We start from the raw sequence: 17572 nt of genomic DNA on the forward strand, positions 1-17572 counted from the left end.
TGTAATCAAGTCTCCGTATAAATGCACCTGCTCTGTGATAGTCTCAGAGGTCCGTTTAAAGCGCAGAGAGCATCATGAAGAACAAGGAACACACCAGGCAGGTCCGAGATACTGTTGTGGAGAAGTTTAAAGCCGGATTTGGATACAAAAACATTTCCCAAGCTTTAAACATCCCAAGGAGCACTGTGCAAGCGATAATATTGAAATGGAAGGAGTATCAGACCACTGCAAATCTACGAAGACCCGGCCGTCCCTCTAAACTTTCAGCTCATACAAGGAGAAGACTGATCAGAGATGCAGCCAAGAGGCCCATGATCACTCTGGATGAACTGCAGAGATCTACAGCTGAGGTGGGAGACTCTGTCCATAGGACAACAATCAGTCGTATACTCCACAAATCTGGCCTTTATGGAAGAGTGGCAAGAAGAAAGCCATTTCTTAAAGATATCCATAAAAACTGTCGTTTAAAGTTTGCCACTAGCCACCTGGGAGATACACCAAACATGTGGAAGAAGGTGCTCTGGTCAGATGAAACCAAAATCTAACTTTTTGGCAGCAATGCAAAACGTTATGTTTGGCGTAAAAGCAACACAGCTCATCACCCTGAACACCCTATCCCCACTGTCAAACATGGTGGTGGCAGCATCATGGTTTGGGCCTGCTTTTCTTCAGCAGGGGCAGGGAAGATGGTTAAAATTGATGGGAAGATGGATGGAGCCAAATACAGGACCATTCTGGAAGAAAACCTGATGGAGTCTGCAAAAGACCTGAGACTGGGACGGAGATTTGTCTTCCAACAAGACAATGATCCAAAACATAAAGCAAAATCTACAATGGAATGGTTCACAAATAAACATATCCAGGTGTTAGAATGGCCAAGTCAAAGTCCAGACCTGAATCCAATCGAGAATCTGTGGAAAGAATTGAAAACTGCTGTTCACAAACGCTCTCCATCCAACCTCACTGAGCTCGAGCTGTTTTGCAAGGAGGAATGGGCAAAAATTTCAGTCTCTCGATGTGCAAAACTGATAGAGACATACCCCAAGCGACTTACAGCTGTAATCGCAGCAAAAGGTGGCGCTACAAAGTATTAACTTAAGGGGGCTGAATAATTTTGCGCGCCCAATTTCAGTTTTTTTATTTGTTAAAAAAGTTTGAAATATCCAATAAATTTCGTTCCACTTCATGATTGTGTCCCACTTGTTGTTGATTCTTCACAAAAAATTACAGTTTTATATCTTTATGTTTGAAGCCTGAAATGTGGCAAAAGGTCGAAAAGTTCAAGGGGGCCGAATACTATCGCAAGGCACTGTAAGTCATTGTTGGCAAGTTATTTTTCTTTGTCTGCAGACGGCCTGTTTTTAGAACCTCTGTCTCTCTGGAGCCTTCTTGCTAAATATTCTACTGCTGTATTTTGTTGTTGGGGTCGGAGCCCGTTAGCTTTTTCTGTATTCTAAGACATCAGTTAGAGGTAAGCTTCCGCTTTTTGTCCACACGTGCAGGGTCACAAAAAGTCATAAAATAATTAGTATTTTTCATTAAATGGATTTTAATCCAAACTAAAGTTTTGTTGCTAAGGATTCCACAACGCGGTTAGCCTTTACGGCTGGGACTGAGAGTTTGTGGTCCCTTTTTTGTTGTTGCGTGGATTCCGGGAGTGCTAGCTGGCTGTACTAGACACCTGTCGTCGTCGTGGGAAAAACTCATTGTTATCTTTTCGTAAAACAACTGTTTGCAGTATAGAGCCAATCTGGATACCAAGCAGATCCTGAGGGAAATCGACGAGTACCAACAGCTTTACGCTATGGAGGAACAACATACTCCTTCATGGAAAGATCCGACCACCTCACAAAATAACTTTAACCCGACAAAAAAAAAGAATAACAGATTCATCTACAGACACGGACGATTTACTTACCATTGAGGTAGAGGCTAGTGCTCTGGCTGGAATTCATGCATCAATGGAAAAGTTGTGTGAGGAGGTAGCAGGGCTGAGGGGGAGTTTGGCGCTCCAAAGAGAAAACAAGACACTCACAGCCGAGGTAAAAATACACGATTCCAACATGGTTTGTCTACTCAGGGAAAACAAGGTGATGAAGGAGACGCTACTAGACATATAAAGTCGTAGCATGCGTGAAAATCATTTTTTTTCTACCAATAATCCAGAAAGCGAGACCAGTGAAAATCATTTTTTTTTCTCGTATTTTTGAGGAATTCCAATAATCCAGAGGGCGCGATCAGAGAATTCATGAAATCCGCATTGAAACTTCCTATAGAGACTGTAAACAAGGTGGCTTTCCATCGAGTACACAGACTTGGAGCGACAAGACCAAGGGTCCCCGACCGATCATCGTAAAATTTGAACACTACCAACAAAAGGAGCTGATCAAAAGGAAGGGAGCTGAACGGGACCAAATTCCAAAGGAGATAAAGGAACGTCGTAAGAGACTGTATCCGGTACAAAGACAACAAAGGATGGATGGTAGGCGTGCCTTTATCATTGTGGACAAACTCTTTATAGATGGACAGCTATTCCGAGACAGCTCCATAACACTGTGACTGTACTAAATTCTACAGGGACTTCAGGTTACGGGGGAAAAAAGTATGGGAACTGTTTAAAATATCAGAACATTATGAAGTGGATATGAACCCACACGTACTCAATTACATGCTCGCTTACACATACGGACTTATACACACACACACCTGATCTCGCTCTCTTCTCCCCCCTCTCTATTGTCAAACTGTTTTATAATTGAATGTGTTTATCTATCTTTTTTATGTATTTGTCTACAAGTTTATATATGTTTACAACAAACAAGGGGAAGATATCAGAATAGGGACATTGGGGAATAATAACATATTGTACGGAATACATTTGTACTGTAGTGAAGCCGTCTCTAGAGTAATGCAAGGTGTCTTTCATGATCAGGTGAAACGTCAATTGCTATGGAAATGCTGGGGTGTGTTTTTCAATGATGTTAAAGATAATTATGATGCAACTATGATGGTGATATGATATGGTTTACAATTATGAATATTAAGGCTATACGCACTACATGTTACACACATAGACACTCAAACTGTCACGTCCTGACCAGTAAAGGGGTTATTTGTTATTATAGTTAGGTCAGGACGTGGCAGGGGGTATTTGTTTTATATGGTTCGGGTTGTGTGTGTTTGTAGAGGGGTGTTTGATTTATGTATTCCGGGGTTTTTGTCATTGTTCTATGTTGTGTTTTCTATGATCTATCTATGTTGTGTATTTCTTTGTTGGCCTGGTATGGCTCTTAATCAGGAACAGCTGTAGATCGTTGTTGCTGATTGTGAGTCATACTTAGGTAGCCATGTTTTCACCTGTCCCTTTGTGGGAGGTTGTTCTTTGTACTGCTGTGTGAGCCTACAAGACTGTTCGTTCGTTTATTTTTTTGTTTATTCGTCGTGTTCACAATAAAAGTTAAGATGACTCAACCCGCTGCGCCTTGGTCCAATTACTACGACGATCATGACACAAACATGCAAATTGGCAGAGTTATTATTTATTTGGACATCACACATTATAGTCTTACTCTTATACAGACATCGTACACACTCATTATATCACATCCAATATCATACACATCAACCTACTCAGATTTGTTACACACATAATTTGTCTCAATTTTCTAACATCTGTGGCATTGGCTCACAGGCGAACAGGCAAGGGAATAAAACAAATACTGCTATAACCTATTTCTTGAATTCTAAATATCAGACATTTGAAAGCTCTAGTTTTGACCTTCATAATACCTCTGATGGCAGTAACTTTACAAGCACTAATTATGGTCAGTTTAGACTGAGAATAGTATCTAGTTATGGTAAGAGGTGAAATAAGTATAGCCAGTTATAATTGTAACGGTTTAGCAGATTATAAAAAAAAATATCAGTCTTTACATGGCTAACAGAAAAGGAATATAACAGACTGTTTACAGGAAACTCACTCTACATCCTTAGATGAAGTTGCATGGAAAAAGGAATGGGGTGGTGAAATCATTTTCTGTCATGGACAAAGGAAGTCAAAGGGTGTGATGATATTAATTAACAAAAATGTAGATCTGAATGTGCAAATAATCAGGAATGATTTGCAAGGAAGGTGGATCCTTTTGAATATGAAAGTGGACGAAAAAGAGATTTGGCTCATTAATCTATATGGTCTAAATCAGGATGATCCACACTTCTTCGAAAACATTTATACCAATTTATTGAACTTACAGGCAACAAATGATCTAATCATTATGGTAGGAGACTATAACACAGTGTTAAGTACCGCAATGGACCGTAAAGGTAATCACTCTACAAACTATCATCACCGTGCCCTTCAGGAAATCACAAATATTATGGACACATTAGAAATAGTGGATATTTGGAGAGTAAAAAACCCCAACCTAGTGAGATATACATGGAGGAGACTTAATCAAGCGAGTCGTCTTGACTACTTTCTTGTCTCTTTCTCTCTTACATCAAAGGTAAAAAAAGTTTTAATAGGTGACAGAATGTGATCAGATCATCATCTAATTGGCATTCACATAAACTCTTATAGATTTTCCACGTGGACGGGGATATTGGAAATTTTATCAGTTTACTGGAGGACAACTTATTTTTAACTAAGACAAAAGAATTTATAACTGAATTTTTCCACTATAATATCGGTTCAGCAAATCCCCTTATTGTTAGGGATACCTTTTAAATGTACCTTTAGGAGTCATTCAATTCAATATTCATCAATAATAGAAAAGCAGTTTCTGGCTAAAGAAACAAGACTAACGAGGGAAATCCATGAACTAACAGTACAGGTAGATAGCAATAAAAACAATACTACAGAGATACAAAATAAGTTAGAGGAAAAACAAAAAGAACTTGAGGAACTTATTCAAGAACGATCTAATGTAATCTATTACAAAAATAAAGCAAACTGGATGGAATATGGAGAAAAATGCACAAAATTCTTCCTAAATCTCCAATGCAGGAACGTTAACAAAAAGAATTAGCAGAATCTCGTTACTGAAGACGGAGTCATCTATGATTCTCTGATGTTTTAAAAGAGGAAGCTAATTATTTTAGGCAGATGTTCTCTTTTCCGTCTCATCCGCTCCCACTGAATGAAGATTACGGTAAGGAGTTCTTTCCAAATAATAAAACAAATGTACAAAAAGATCAGCGCAAAGACCAAATTACAGAGGAAGAACTTCAGTCTAAATCCTTTCAGTCTGGAAAAACCCCAGGGCTTGATGGCATACCGGTAGAGGTATATTAAGTATTTTTTGATATACTAAAAGCTCCATTGTTAGATTGTTTTAACTACTCCTATAGAAATGTTAGTCTGTCAGGTACTCAGTCGGAAGGTCTGATTTCTCTATTATTAAAACAAGACCCAGGTCTATCTAAAAAACTGGAGGCCCCTTACACGTCAATGTTGTGATGCAGAAATACTAGCAAAATGCATAGCACTCAGAATTCAAAGGGTTTTACCAGGTATTGTTCATCCTGATCAGACAGGTTTTTTACATGGACGATACATTGGAGATAATATACAACAACTACTAGAAATAATAGAACATCATGAAACATATAAGAAGCCAGGAATAGTATTTAAAGCGGATTTTGAAAAGGCATTTGATAAAGTAAGACTGGATTTTATTTATAAATGCCTGGATTTTTTCAATTTCGGTAAATCTCTTATAAAATGGGTAAAAATAATGTATAGCAACCCCAGGTGTAAAATAGTAAATAACGGCTACTTCTCATAGAGTTTTGATTTGTCAAGAGGAGTTAAACAAGGGTGTCCGCTGTCACCATATCTATTTGTTATGGCCATCGAAATGCTAGCTATTAAAATCAGATCCAATAACAACATTAGAGAATTAGAAATCCAAGGCTTAAAAACAAAGGTGTCCATGTATGCCGATGACTCAAGTTTTATGTTAAGTCCGCAAGCTAGATCCTTGCAATGTCTCATTAAAGATCTAGATAACTTATCTGTACTCTCTGGACGAAAACCTAATTATGATAAGTGTACAATATTATGTATTGGATCCTTAAAAAAAATCCAAATTTTACATTACCTTGCAGCTTACCTATAAAATGGGCTGATGGTGAAGTAGACATACTCGGTATTCATATCACAAAATATATAAATAAGCTCTCCACAATGAATTTCAATAGAAAACTTGTACAAATAGACAAGATTCTGCAACCATGGAGAGGTAAATACCTGTCTATTTATGGAAAAATTGCCCTGATTAACTCCTTAGTCATATCTCAGTTTACTCACTTACTTATGGCGCTGCCTACTCCTGATGATTCGTTTTTCAAATCATATGAATAAATAAAACGAGCCCATCTGTTACGAATCCCTTTGGCCCTGCAGTCTAGGGGGGATGGCAACGAGACCGTAACATAAATCATGCAAATTATAATAGTGATAAGAAACAGTGAGAACCAATAACCACAGACAACTACAATCTACCGTCAAACTCTAATGGTTTATTTATAAACACACGGTAATGGGGTGTGAGAAAAGGGGCTGAGCTGGACCCAAGCAAAGAAACAATAATCCAAAAACACCCCTAAGCTAGACTAGCCTACCTCAATAACAGCTAGCTAACTAACCAAAACTACAGTGGGTGGTCCGCCCAGTTCTAACTAGGGTACTTAGACAAAGTATTCCTACGGGTAATGTATGCCCATGGGCGACATGTCTTGGTACCCCCTTTTCTCACCAACAAACAAACAGTCAACACTTTAACAAAAACAATACTCACAGGTGGGATGGACAAAGTGACATGTAGTTGCAAACCAAAAGAGAGATCAATACAGAAAGAGAGCTGGGAACATAGAGCGAGATTGAGAGAGAACGAGCACAAAGATTGATCACAGAGCGAGAATGAGCTAGCGAGATAATGAGCTGGGGAGAAAACAACTGACTGGGTTTTTAAACCAAGGGAAAGGGGCTGTGATAGGTTGAGGGAAAAGGAACAGGTGTCTTCTGATTGGGGACTGATTGATGACTGATTGGGGAGTGATGATTGTCACCTGTGAGGGGAGAAGGAGAGAAAAGAAATACACAGGATACACACTTGTATCCGTAACACTCCCACCCTTAAAAGAGCAACCCCAGGGGGGATTGCGACCAAAAGTATGTACATAGTATATACAAAAGTATGTACAATGAATACTCACAAGATCAAAGTCAATCTTCCGAAACATACAAAAATTATTACACACGAGACAAAGCATCTGCTAACATATTTTCAGAACCCTTTTTGTGATGGATCTCCAAATTATAGTTCTGTACAATAAGAGCCCAACGCATAAGGCGCTGGTTCTGGTTGTACATACGGTGGAGAAACGCTAAGGGGTTATGGTCCGTATATACAATCACAGGTAGGGCACTAGAACCTATGTACACCTCAAAATATTGCAGAGCTAACAACAACGCTAGAGCTTCTTGCTCGATGGTGGCATAGTTTGTCTGACACTTGTTAAATTTACGTGAAAAATAACACACCGGATGATCCACTCCACTTGTCCTGCTGCAGTAGAACAGCACCAGCACCTCTGGCACTAGCATCTACCTCAAGTTTAAACGGTTGTTCAAAATTCGGAGCAGCAAGTACAGGGGTATTACATAAGAGTGCTTTAGCAGTTTCAAAAGCTACCTTACAATCAGGGGACCACACAAACGATCTTGCCATACTGAGCAAATCGGTCAATGGAGCAACTACCGCAGAGAAGTTTTTACAGAAGCTACGGTAGTAGCCAACCATCCCTAAAAAGCGGCGTAGCTCTCGTCTGGTGGTAGGTGCAGGGAATGCAGTGATAGCCAAGACCTTATCATCAACAGGGCGCACCTGTCCATGGCCTACCTCTTTGCCGAGATAGGTAACAGTGGCCTTCCCAAACTCGCACTTTGCTAAGTTCAGGGTTAGAGAAGCAGCTGCCAAACGTTCACATACTACCCTTAGAGAGCTAACATGATCTGACCACTCAGATGAATAAATCACTAGATCATCTAGGTAGGCACTACAATTGGGAACACCAGCTAATACGGTGTTAACCAGTCTTTGAAAAGTGGCTGGTGCATTCCGCATCCCAAAAGCCATGACAGAGTATTGTAGGAAGTTGTCTGGGGTTACAAAGGCAGAAATCTCAGAAGCACGTGAGGTTAACGGAACCTGCCAGTAACCTTTTAAGAGGTCCAACTTAGTTACATAAGTAGCAGCACCAACAGTGTCGATACAGTCGTCCAGTCTGGGCAACGGGAAAGAATCTGGCAATGTGACAGAATTTACCTTTCGATAATCCGTACATAACCTGGACGTACCATCAGGTTTAGGAACCATAATGCAAGGAGAACTCCAAGGGCTTGAACTTGGCGTAGCCAGGTAATTTTCCAACAAATATTTCACTTCATCCCTCATTATCTTCCTCTTAGAAGCATTGACACGATATGGGTGTTGCTTGATAGGGGCAGCATTTCCAACAATAATGTCATGTTCCAACACATTTGTGCGAGTAGGAACGTCATTAAAGATACATGGAAAACTGTGGAGTAGCCTCACAATATCGTCGGCCTGTCCTTCCGTTAAATGAACCAGACCTGACTGGAGAGACATCAGCATTTCTGAGTTGGGCAATCTAACGCACTGCTGCTGAGTATTGCGCAACTCTAATCCATCTCCATCAACATCATCAATATGACAGTCCACTATCATAGCAGTAGAAGCAGCAGAAACTTCCGCTGTGGTTGAACCATCTACCTGGGTGATGGGTCGGGTGTGGTATGCTTTCAACATGTTAATGTGGCACACACGAGATTGGCGTTTTCTATCAGGAGTTTGAAGCACATAATCAGTTTCAAGCTTCTTCTCAATCAAATAAGGACCAGAGAAACGAGCTGATAGTGAAGATCCTGGAACAGGCAATAGCACCAGTACTTGGTCACCTGGCTGTAGTGGACGATAAACAGCCTGTTTATCATAACGTCCTTTCATACTTGTCTGTGAGGAAGACAGAGCTTCCTTAGCGAGAGCACAGGCTTGGTGTAGGCGCTCACGAAAGCGACTAACGTAGTCCAACACATTCTCTTCTCCCGTACACAACTCTTGGGACAAAAACTGTTCTTTAAGGACTTGCATTGGTCCTCTCACTGTGTGACCAAACACTAGTTCAGCCGGGCTGAACCCTAGGGACTCCTGTACAGTTTCACGAGCAGCAAACAAAACTAGAGGAACTTCCTCATCCCAATCTTTCTCAGAATCCAAACAATATTTACGTAGCATAGACTTCAGTGTCTGATGCCATCGTTCAAGTGCACCCTGAGACTCTGGGTGATATGCGCTTGACACACGGTGCGTAACTGACAATGATTTTATCACCTGCTTGAAGAGCTTTGACAGGAAATGTGTACCTTGATCAGTTTGTACCACCTTAGGTAACCCGAATGTCGTGAAGAACTTAACCTCTATGGGCTAGGTGGGACGCTAGCGTGCCACCCGTGGTGCACTCCATCAACAGCAGGTGCATTTCAAGAGCGGCAAATTTGAATCCAAATAAATGTCAAAATTCAAATTTTTCAAACATACAACTATTTTACACCCTTTGAAAGATAAACATCTCCTTAATCTAACCACGTTTTACGATTTCAAAAAGGTTTTACGGCGAAAGCATAAATTTAGAGTATGTTAGGACAGTACATTTACAAGAGTTGTGTGTAATGTTTTGTCAAGTCAAAGACAGGGTCACCAAAACCATAAAACCAGCTAAAATGATGCACTAACCTTTTACAATCTCCATCAGATGACACTCCTAGGACATTATGTTAGACAATGCATGCATTTTTAGTTCTATCAAGTTCATATTTATATCCAAAAACAGCGTTTTACTATGGCATTGATGTTGAGGAAATCGTTTCCCTCCAATAACCGGCAGTCAAGTCAGCGTCACAAATTAAATAATTAAAATTAGAAAACATTGGTAAAATATTATATTGTCATTTAAAGAATTATAGATTTACATCTCTTGAACGCAATCAACTTGCCAGATTTAAAAATAACCTTACTGGGAAATCACACTTTGCAATAATCTGAGCACTGCGCCCAGAAAAATACGCGTTGCGATACAGACTAGACGTCATGTTGGGGAGATCTAAAATCGAAAATACTATGTAAATAATCCATTACCTTTGATTCTCTTCATCAGATGTCACTTCCAGGTATCACAGGTCCATAACGAATGTAGTTTTGTTCAAAAAAGCTCATCATTTATGTCCAAAAATCTCCGTCTTGTTAGCACATGATCTAAGCCAGCCGGACTTCTCGTCATGAACGAGGGGAAAAAATATATTTACGTTCGTTCAAACATGTCAAACGTTGTATAGCATAAATCATTAGGGCCTTTTTTAACCAGAACATGAATAATATTCAAGGTGGACGAATGCATACTCTTTTATAACGTATTGGAACGAGGGTACCCAACATGAACTCGCGCGCCAGGTGTCTAATGGGACATCATCGTTCCATGGCTCTTGTTCAGTCAGATCTCCCTCCAGAAGACTCAAAACACTTTGTAAAGGCTGGTGACATCTAGTGGAAGCAATAGGAAGTGCCAAAATATTCCTCAGCCCCTGTGTTTTTCAATGGGATAGGTTTAAAGGTAATACAACACATCAGGTATCCACTTCCTGTCAGAAAATGTCTCAGGGTTTTGCCTGCCAAATGAGTTCTGTTATACTCACAGACACCATTCAAACAGTTTTAGAAACTTTAGAGTGTTTTCTATCCATATATAATAAGTATATGCATATTCTAGTTACTGGGTAGGATTAGTAACCAGATTAAATCGGGTACATTTTTTTTATCCAGACGTGCAAATGCTGCCCCCTAGCCCTAACAGGTTAATTAAGGCTTTACTCACCACCGGAGCTGTAATCCTTCTCAGAGGAATGGCTTCGGGGTATCTTGTTGCCATACACATTATCGTTAACAGAAACTGGTTACCCGATTTTGTCTTCGGTAACGGTCCAACACAATCAACCACCACATGTTCAAATGGTTCACCTATGACAGGTATAGGACAAAGAGGAGCGGGAGGAATAACCTGATTTGGTTTTCCTGTCACCTGACATGTGTGACATGTCCGACAGAACTGAGCCACATCTTGTTTTAAACCTGGCCAAAAGAAATGTCGAAGGATCCGATCATAAGTCTTTGTGATTCCTAAATGACCAGACCACTGGTGATCATGAGCAAGGGATAACACATTGTCGAAAGGCTGTAGGAATCACTATTTGGTAAACAGCATTCCAATCTCTGTCTGCGTCAACATGGGATGTCAATTTACGCATAAGGAGATTACCATCAAGGAAGTAAGCCACGTTCTTCTTCTTTGCCTCTTCCAATGAGACAACGCTAGAAAAACATTTAGCAAGCTTGTTGTCAACCTTCTGGTTAGCAATCAGCTGCTCACGAGTGACTGGTAACTGTATTGCCTCAGCAATAAGTTCAACATACTCCGATTCTTCCCTTGTCTGTTTGTCAGAGGTGATCAGCTTCTCAGAGGTAGTACACAACCCATCATCTTGATCATCTTCTTTGAACAGAACAGTGCTCGACAAATCTATCACGTCACCCACTTGTCTTGCCTGAGCACGAGTGACAGCACAAGCGGGGAACACCTGGGGATAACTCTGTGCCAACTCATTGGAGAGAGAGTGGTCACTTTTATCCAACACTTCCAATACGGGTACTACCTTTCCTCCAGCAATATCGTTACCCATTATAAAGGTCACACCTTTTACTGGCAACATAGGACGTACCCCCACTCTGAATATTCCACTGATTAACTCAGAGTGTACATTCACAAAGTGCAACGGCACTGGGACAAAACCCATTTCAATACCCTGAACTAACACACTAGAACCACAGTATGTATTGTCGGATAAGGGCAACACATCAGACAATATAAACGACTGCGCCGCCCCAGTATCTCTAAGGATTTTAACAGGACGCTGAGATGCTTCGTCATTCGCTATGGACACAAACCCCTCAAAAATGAAAGGTTCGTAACTGCGGTCGGGTACTGAGACTTTCAAACTACATTTACCCTGAGGCACTGGTTTCGTTTCAGACCTCACAACAGTACGAATTAGCCCAACACCTGTTGGCGGCTTGGCACGAATAGGCATCCCTTGTTTGCGTTTTAGTAGGAAGCAATCATTAATCATATGTCCCACTTTATGACAATAGAAACAGGGACGCTCATTTTTCTGGCGTGCTTGATATACTGCTGGCCGACTAGGACTAAAAGTAGGCAACTCAGTAGCTCTACTCTCAGTATGAGCCGAAAACACACTCTTGTGCGTCAACACAAACTCGTCTGCCAACACAGACGCTTCTGACAGGGAGGATACTTTCTGTTCATTTAGGTATACTACAATGCGTTCGGGTAAACAATTTTTAAACTCTTCCAACAAAATTAACTCCCGGAGAGAGTTGAAATCAGTTACCTTACTAGCAGCATGCCATTTATCAAACAGATTTCCCTTGTCTCTAGCAAACTCCACATAAGTCTTACTAGGAGACTTTCTATGAGACCTAAATTTCTGTCGGTATGCCTCAGGAACAAGCTCATAAGCGCGAAGAACGGTAGCTTTGACCACTTCATAGTTCAAACTATCTTCCAGAGGTAGCGCTGACAAAACCTCTTGGGCTTTACCAGTTAATTTACATTGTAGTAATAAACACCATACTTCTTCAGGCCCTTTCAATGCTACTGCTATGCGTTCAAACACACAAAAATAGGAGTCAACCTCTGACTCTCTAAACAAAGGTACTAAGGCAATCTGCCTACTAATGTCAAACGTGTTGGAAGCTACAGCTGGTGAGGACGACTCACTAACAGGCACAGTAGGAACGAAGGCTAGCCTCGCTGTCTCTGCTTCCAGTTCCATTTGGCGCATTTTGAAATCCATCTGCCGCTGTTCTCTTTCTTTTTCAGCCTCTATTTTACAGATTTCCATCTGCCGCTGTTCTCTTTCAGCCTCTATTTTACAGATTTCCAACTGCCGCTGTTCTCTTTCAGCCTCTATTTTACAGATTTCCAACTGCCGCTGTTCTCTTTCAGCCTCTATTTTACACATTTCCAACTGCCGCTGTTCTCTTTCAGCCTCTATTTTACACATTTCCAACTGCCGCTGTTCTCTTTCAGCCTCTATTTTACAGATTTCCAACTGCCGCTGTTCTCTTTCAGCCTCTATTTTACACATTTCCAACTCTAACTGCCGCTGTTCTCTTTCTTTTTCTGCCTCAAGTTTACACATTTCTAACTGGAGATTTTCTCGCCTAACTCACTTACTTATGGCGCTGCCTACTCCTGATGATTCGTTTTTCAAATCATATGAATAAATAAAACGAGCCCATCTATATAATGAATATGCATTGGGTGGGTTGAGATTATTAAATATAAAAGCACTAAACCGCTCTCTAAAATCTTCACTCATTCAAAAGTTTTACTTGAACCCTAAATGGCTCTCAAGTAGATAATAAGAAAAGCTCATCCATTGTTTAAAAATTGCCTTTTTGCCTTTGTGCAGATTGCATGTCTCATTTTCGATTAATTGAAAATTATACTTTTTTCAAAGTATCTCTTTTTTTTCAAACAAGCATTGCAGAGCTGGCTACAATTTCAATTTCATCCCCCTGAAAAGATAGAACAAATATTATGGCTGAACTCAAATGTGCTGGTTGATAAAATACCTGTATTTATGGGAAAGATGTTTGAAAAGCGTATTTTGTTCTTAAATGATATTGTAATGGTAGAGTTATGTCCTTCATGGAGTTATCAGAATTGTATGGGAAGGTCTGCTCAATCCAAGAGTACAACCAATTGATTACAGCATTGCCCCAAAAATGGAGGAGGCGGGTGGCAGCGGGAGGAGGTAGGGAACTGGTCTGTCTGCCCAATATAAAGGATCAAAACTGGCGGAGGAATAAATATAGCATAAATAGGAAAGTATACCAGTTTCATTTGAGGACCAGGATGTTGACAACTGTACCATACAGATTGCAAAATATTTGGAAAGAGATTTTTGATGTACCGATTCCATGGTACAGGGTGTATGAGTTCATATACACTGCTCAAAAAAATAAAGGGAACACTAAAATAACACATCCTAGATATGAATGAATGAAATAATCTTATTAAATACTTTTTTCTTTACATAGTTGAATGTGCTGACAACAAAATCACACAAAAATAATCAATGGAAATCCAATTTATCAACCCATGGAGGTCTGGATTTGGAGTCACACTCAAAATTAAAGTGGAAAACCACACTACAGGCTGATCCAACTTTGATGTAATGTCCTTAAAACAAGTCAAAATGAGGCTCAGTAGTGTGTGTGGCCTCCACGTGCCTGTATGACCTCCCTACAACGCCTGGGCATGCTCCTGATGAGGTGGCGGATGGTCTCCTGAGGGATCTCCTCCCAGACCTGGTCTAAAGCATCCGCCAACTCCTGGACAGTCTGTGGTGCAACGTGGCGTTGGTGGATGGATGGAGACATGATGTCCCAGATGTGCTCAATTGGATTCAGGTCTGGGGAATGGGCGGGCCAGTCCATAGCATCAATGCCTTCCTCTTGCAGGAACTGCTGACACACTCCAGCCACATGAGGTCTAGCATTGTCTTGCATTAGGAGGAACCCAGGGCCAACCGCACCAGCATATGGTCTCACAAGGGGTCTGAGGATCTCATCTCGGTACCTAATGGCAGTCAGGCTACCTCTGGCGAGCACATGGAGGGCTGTACGGCCCCCCAAAGAAATGCCACCCCACACCATGACTGACCCACCGCCAAACCGGTCATGCTGGAGGATGTTTCAGGCAGCAGAACGTTCTCTACGGCGTCTCCAGACTCTGTCACGTCTGTCACATGTGCTCAGTGTGAACCTGCTTTAATCTGTGAAGAGCACAGGGTGCCAGTGGCGAATTTGCCAATCTTGGTATTCTCTGGCAAATGCCAAACGTCCTGCACGGTGTTGGGCTGTAAGCACAACCCCCACATGTGGACGTCGGGCCCTCATACCACCCTCATGGAGTCTGTTTCTGACCGTTTGAGCAGACACATGCACATTTGTGGCCTGCTGGAGGTCATTTTGCAGGGCTCTGGCAGTGCTCCTCCTGCTCCTCCTTGCACAAAGGCGGAGGTAGCGGTCCTGCTGCTGGGTTGTTGCCCTCCTACGGCCTCCTCCACGTCTCCTGATGTACTGGCCTGTCTCCTGGTAGCGCCTCCATGCTCTGGACACTACGCTGACAGACACAGCAAACCTTCTTGCCACAGCTCGCATTGATGTGCCATCCTGGATGAGCTGCACTACCTGAGCCACTTGTGTGGGTTGTAGACTCCGTCTCATGCTACCACTGGAGTGAAAGCACCGCCAGCATTCAAAAGTGACCAAAACATCAGCCAGGAAGCATACAAACTGAGAAGTGGTCTGTGGTCACCACCTGCAGAACCACTCCTTTATTGGGGGTGTCTTGCTAATTGCCTATAATTTCCACCTGTTGTCTATTCCATTTGCACAACAGCATGTGAAATTTATTGTCAATCAGTGTTGCTTCCTAAGTGGACAGTTTGATTTCACAGAAGTGTGATTGACTTGGAGTTACATTGTGTTGTTTAAGTGTTCCCTTTATTTTTTTGAGCAGTGTATAAAACAATGCAAGATTCAAGACTTCATGCTTTTCAGCTAAAATTATTATATAGAATTCTTGCCACCAACAAATTGTTGAATATTTGGGGCATAAAATCATCAAAGCTCTGCAGATTTTGTTGTGAGGATACAGAATCAATAGACCATTTATTTTGGTATTGCCCTCAGGTAGCCTGTTTCTGGTCTCAGGTTCAGGAATGGCTGAAAATGCAGAACATTGATCTAAAATTGAAAATCGATTGGAGTTGCTGTGTGAGAGATAGAATGATGGTCAAAAGATAAAGGAGAAAAAAAAGTTTCAAAAAAAGTCAAAATAAAACATTAAAAGTACACTTGAATGACACAAAGAGGCAGTGTTTTTACAACTAATGCCAGTTTGCCTGAGGCTGATGCCGTGCAGGTGTTTGTACACATGCATATACACACACTCTCATTCAAATAAACACATACAAGAACACACATATACATGTAATAGTGCCAGACATGGACACAAACATATAGTTGGCATTGCTGTTATAATTTCAGTCTTCCTTGATGTCCTTTGTTTTAAATGTATTTTTTTTTTTTTTTAAGTGCATTGCTGTTTGCTGTTTTCTTCTGTCTTTTCCTTTTTTCTCTTTAGTTCATTCTCTTGGGTGTTGGTGCAGTGGGGGTTTCTTGGGGAATGGAATTAATTCAATTTTTTTTTTAAATAATCTTCGGGGGGGTAGGACTGTGGGAGGGGTCTCGAATGGGTGAGGGACAGCTATTGGGGAACTGTGGGAGGGGATCTTGGAGGGTTCGGGTTTCACAAGATTGTGATCATGAAAAAGTTAACTATGACATATGTTTTATATCACTATCATGCACACGCACCCTCACACATAAGGATGGCTCTGTTGCAGAAAGACTGATAGTGTCTTGATGCTGTAGTGTTTGTCCTTCATGTTCTCATACTTTAATGTTACCCCTTCCTTGTGTTTTTTGTAATAAAAAAATAAAATAAAATAAGCTGTCACATCAGTCATTTACATTCAAGTCATTTAGCAGACACTCTTATTCAGAGCAACTACAGTTACTGCATTCATCTTAAGATTCATCTTCAGTTAGCTAGATGGGATAACCACATATCACAGGCATAGAAAGTATATTTTTCCTCAATAACAAGCACCTAAAGTAGATGGCCCTAGCTAGCAAAAAGACAGTACTACACCACAACAGTAAAGACAACAAAAAATGATACGTATGACTCCTGGAGATATGAGGAGTCCTCTAGCTATAGAAGGAAGTCCCAAGCCGTTGCAGCTTTCAGGAGTCACCTGTGTTACAATTAGAGGTCGACCGATTAATCTGAATGGCCGATTAATTAGGGCCGATTTCAAGTTTTCATAACAATCGGTAATCGGTATTTCTTATTTTTTTTACACCTTTATTTAACTAGACAAGTCAGATTAAGAACACATTCTCATTTACAATGACGGCCTAAAAACGGGGGTTAACTGCCTTGTTCAGGGGGGATTCGTTTTTCCAACCTTCGGTTACCAGTCCAACGCTCTAACCACCTGCCTTACATTGCACTCCACAAGGATTAACAGGCTGACGACCTGTTACGCGAGGGCAGCAAGAAGCAAAGGTAAGTTGCTAGCTAGCATTAGACTTATAAAAAACTATCAATCTTAACATAATCACTAGTTAACTACACATGCGTGGCAGGCTGACTACCTGTTATGCGAGCGCAGCAAGGAGCCAAGGTAAGGTGCTAGCTAGCATTAAACGTATCTTATAAAAAAACAATCTTAACATAATCACTAGTTAACTACACATGGTTGATTATATTACTA

The sequence above is a fragment of the Salmo salar genome, chromosome 18, assembly GCF_965601325.2.
Source record: "Salmo salar chromosome 18, fSalSal1, whole genome shotgun sequence".
Lineage (NCBI taxonomy): Eukaryota > Metazoa > Chordata > Actinopteri > Salmoniformes > Salmonidae > Salmo > Salmo salar.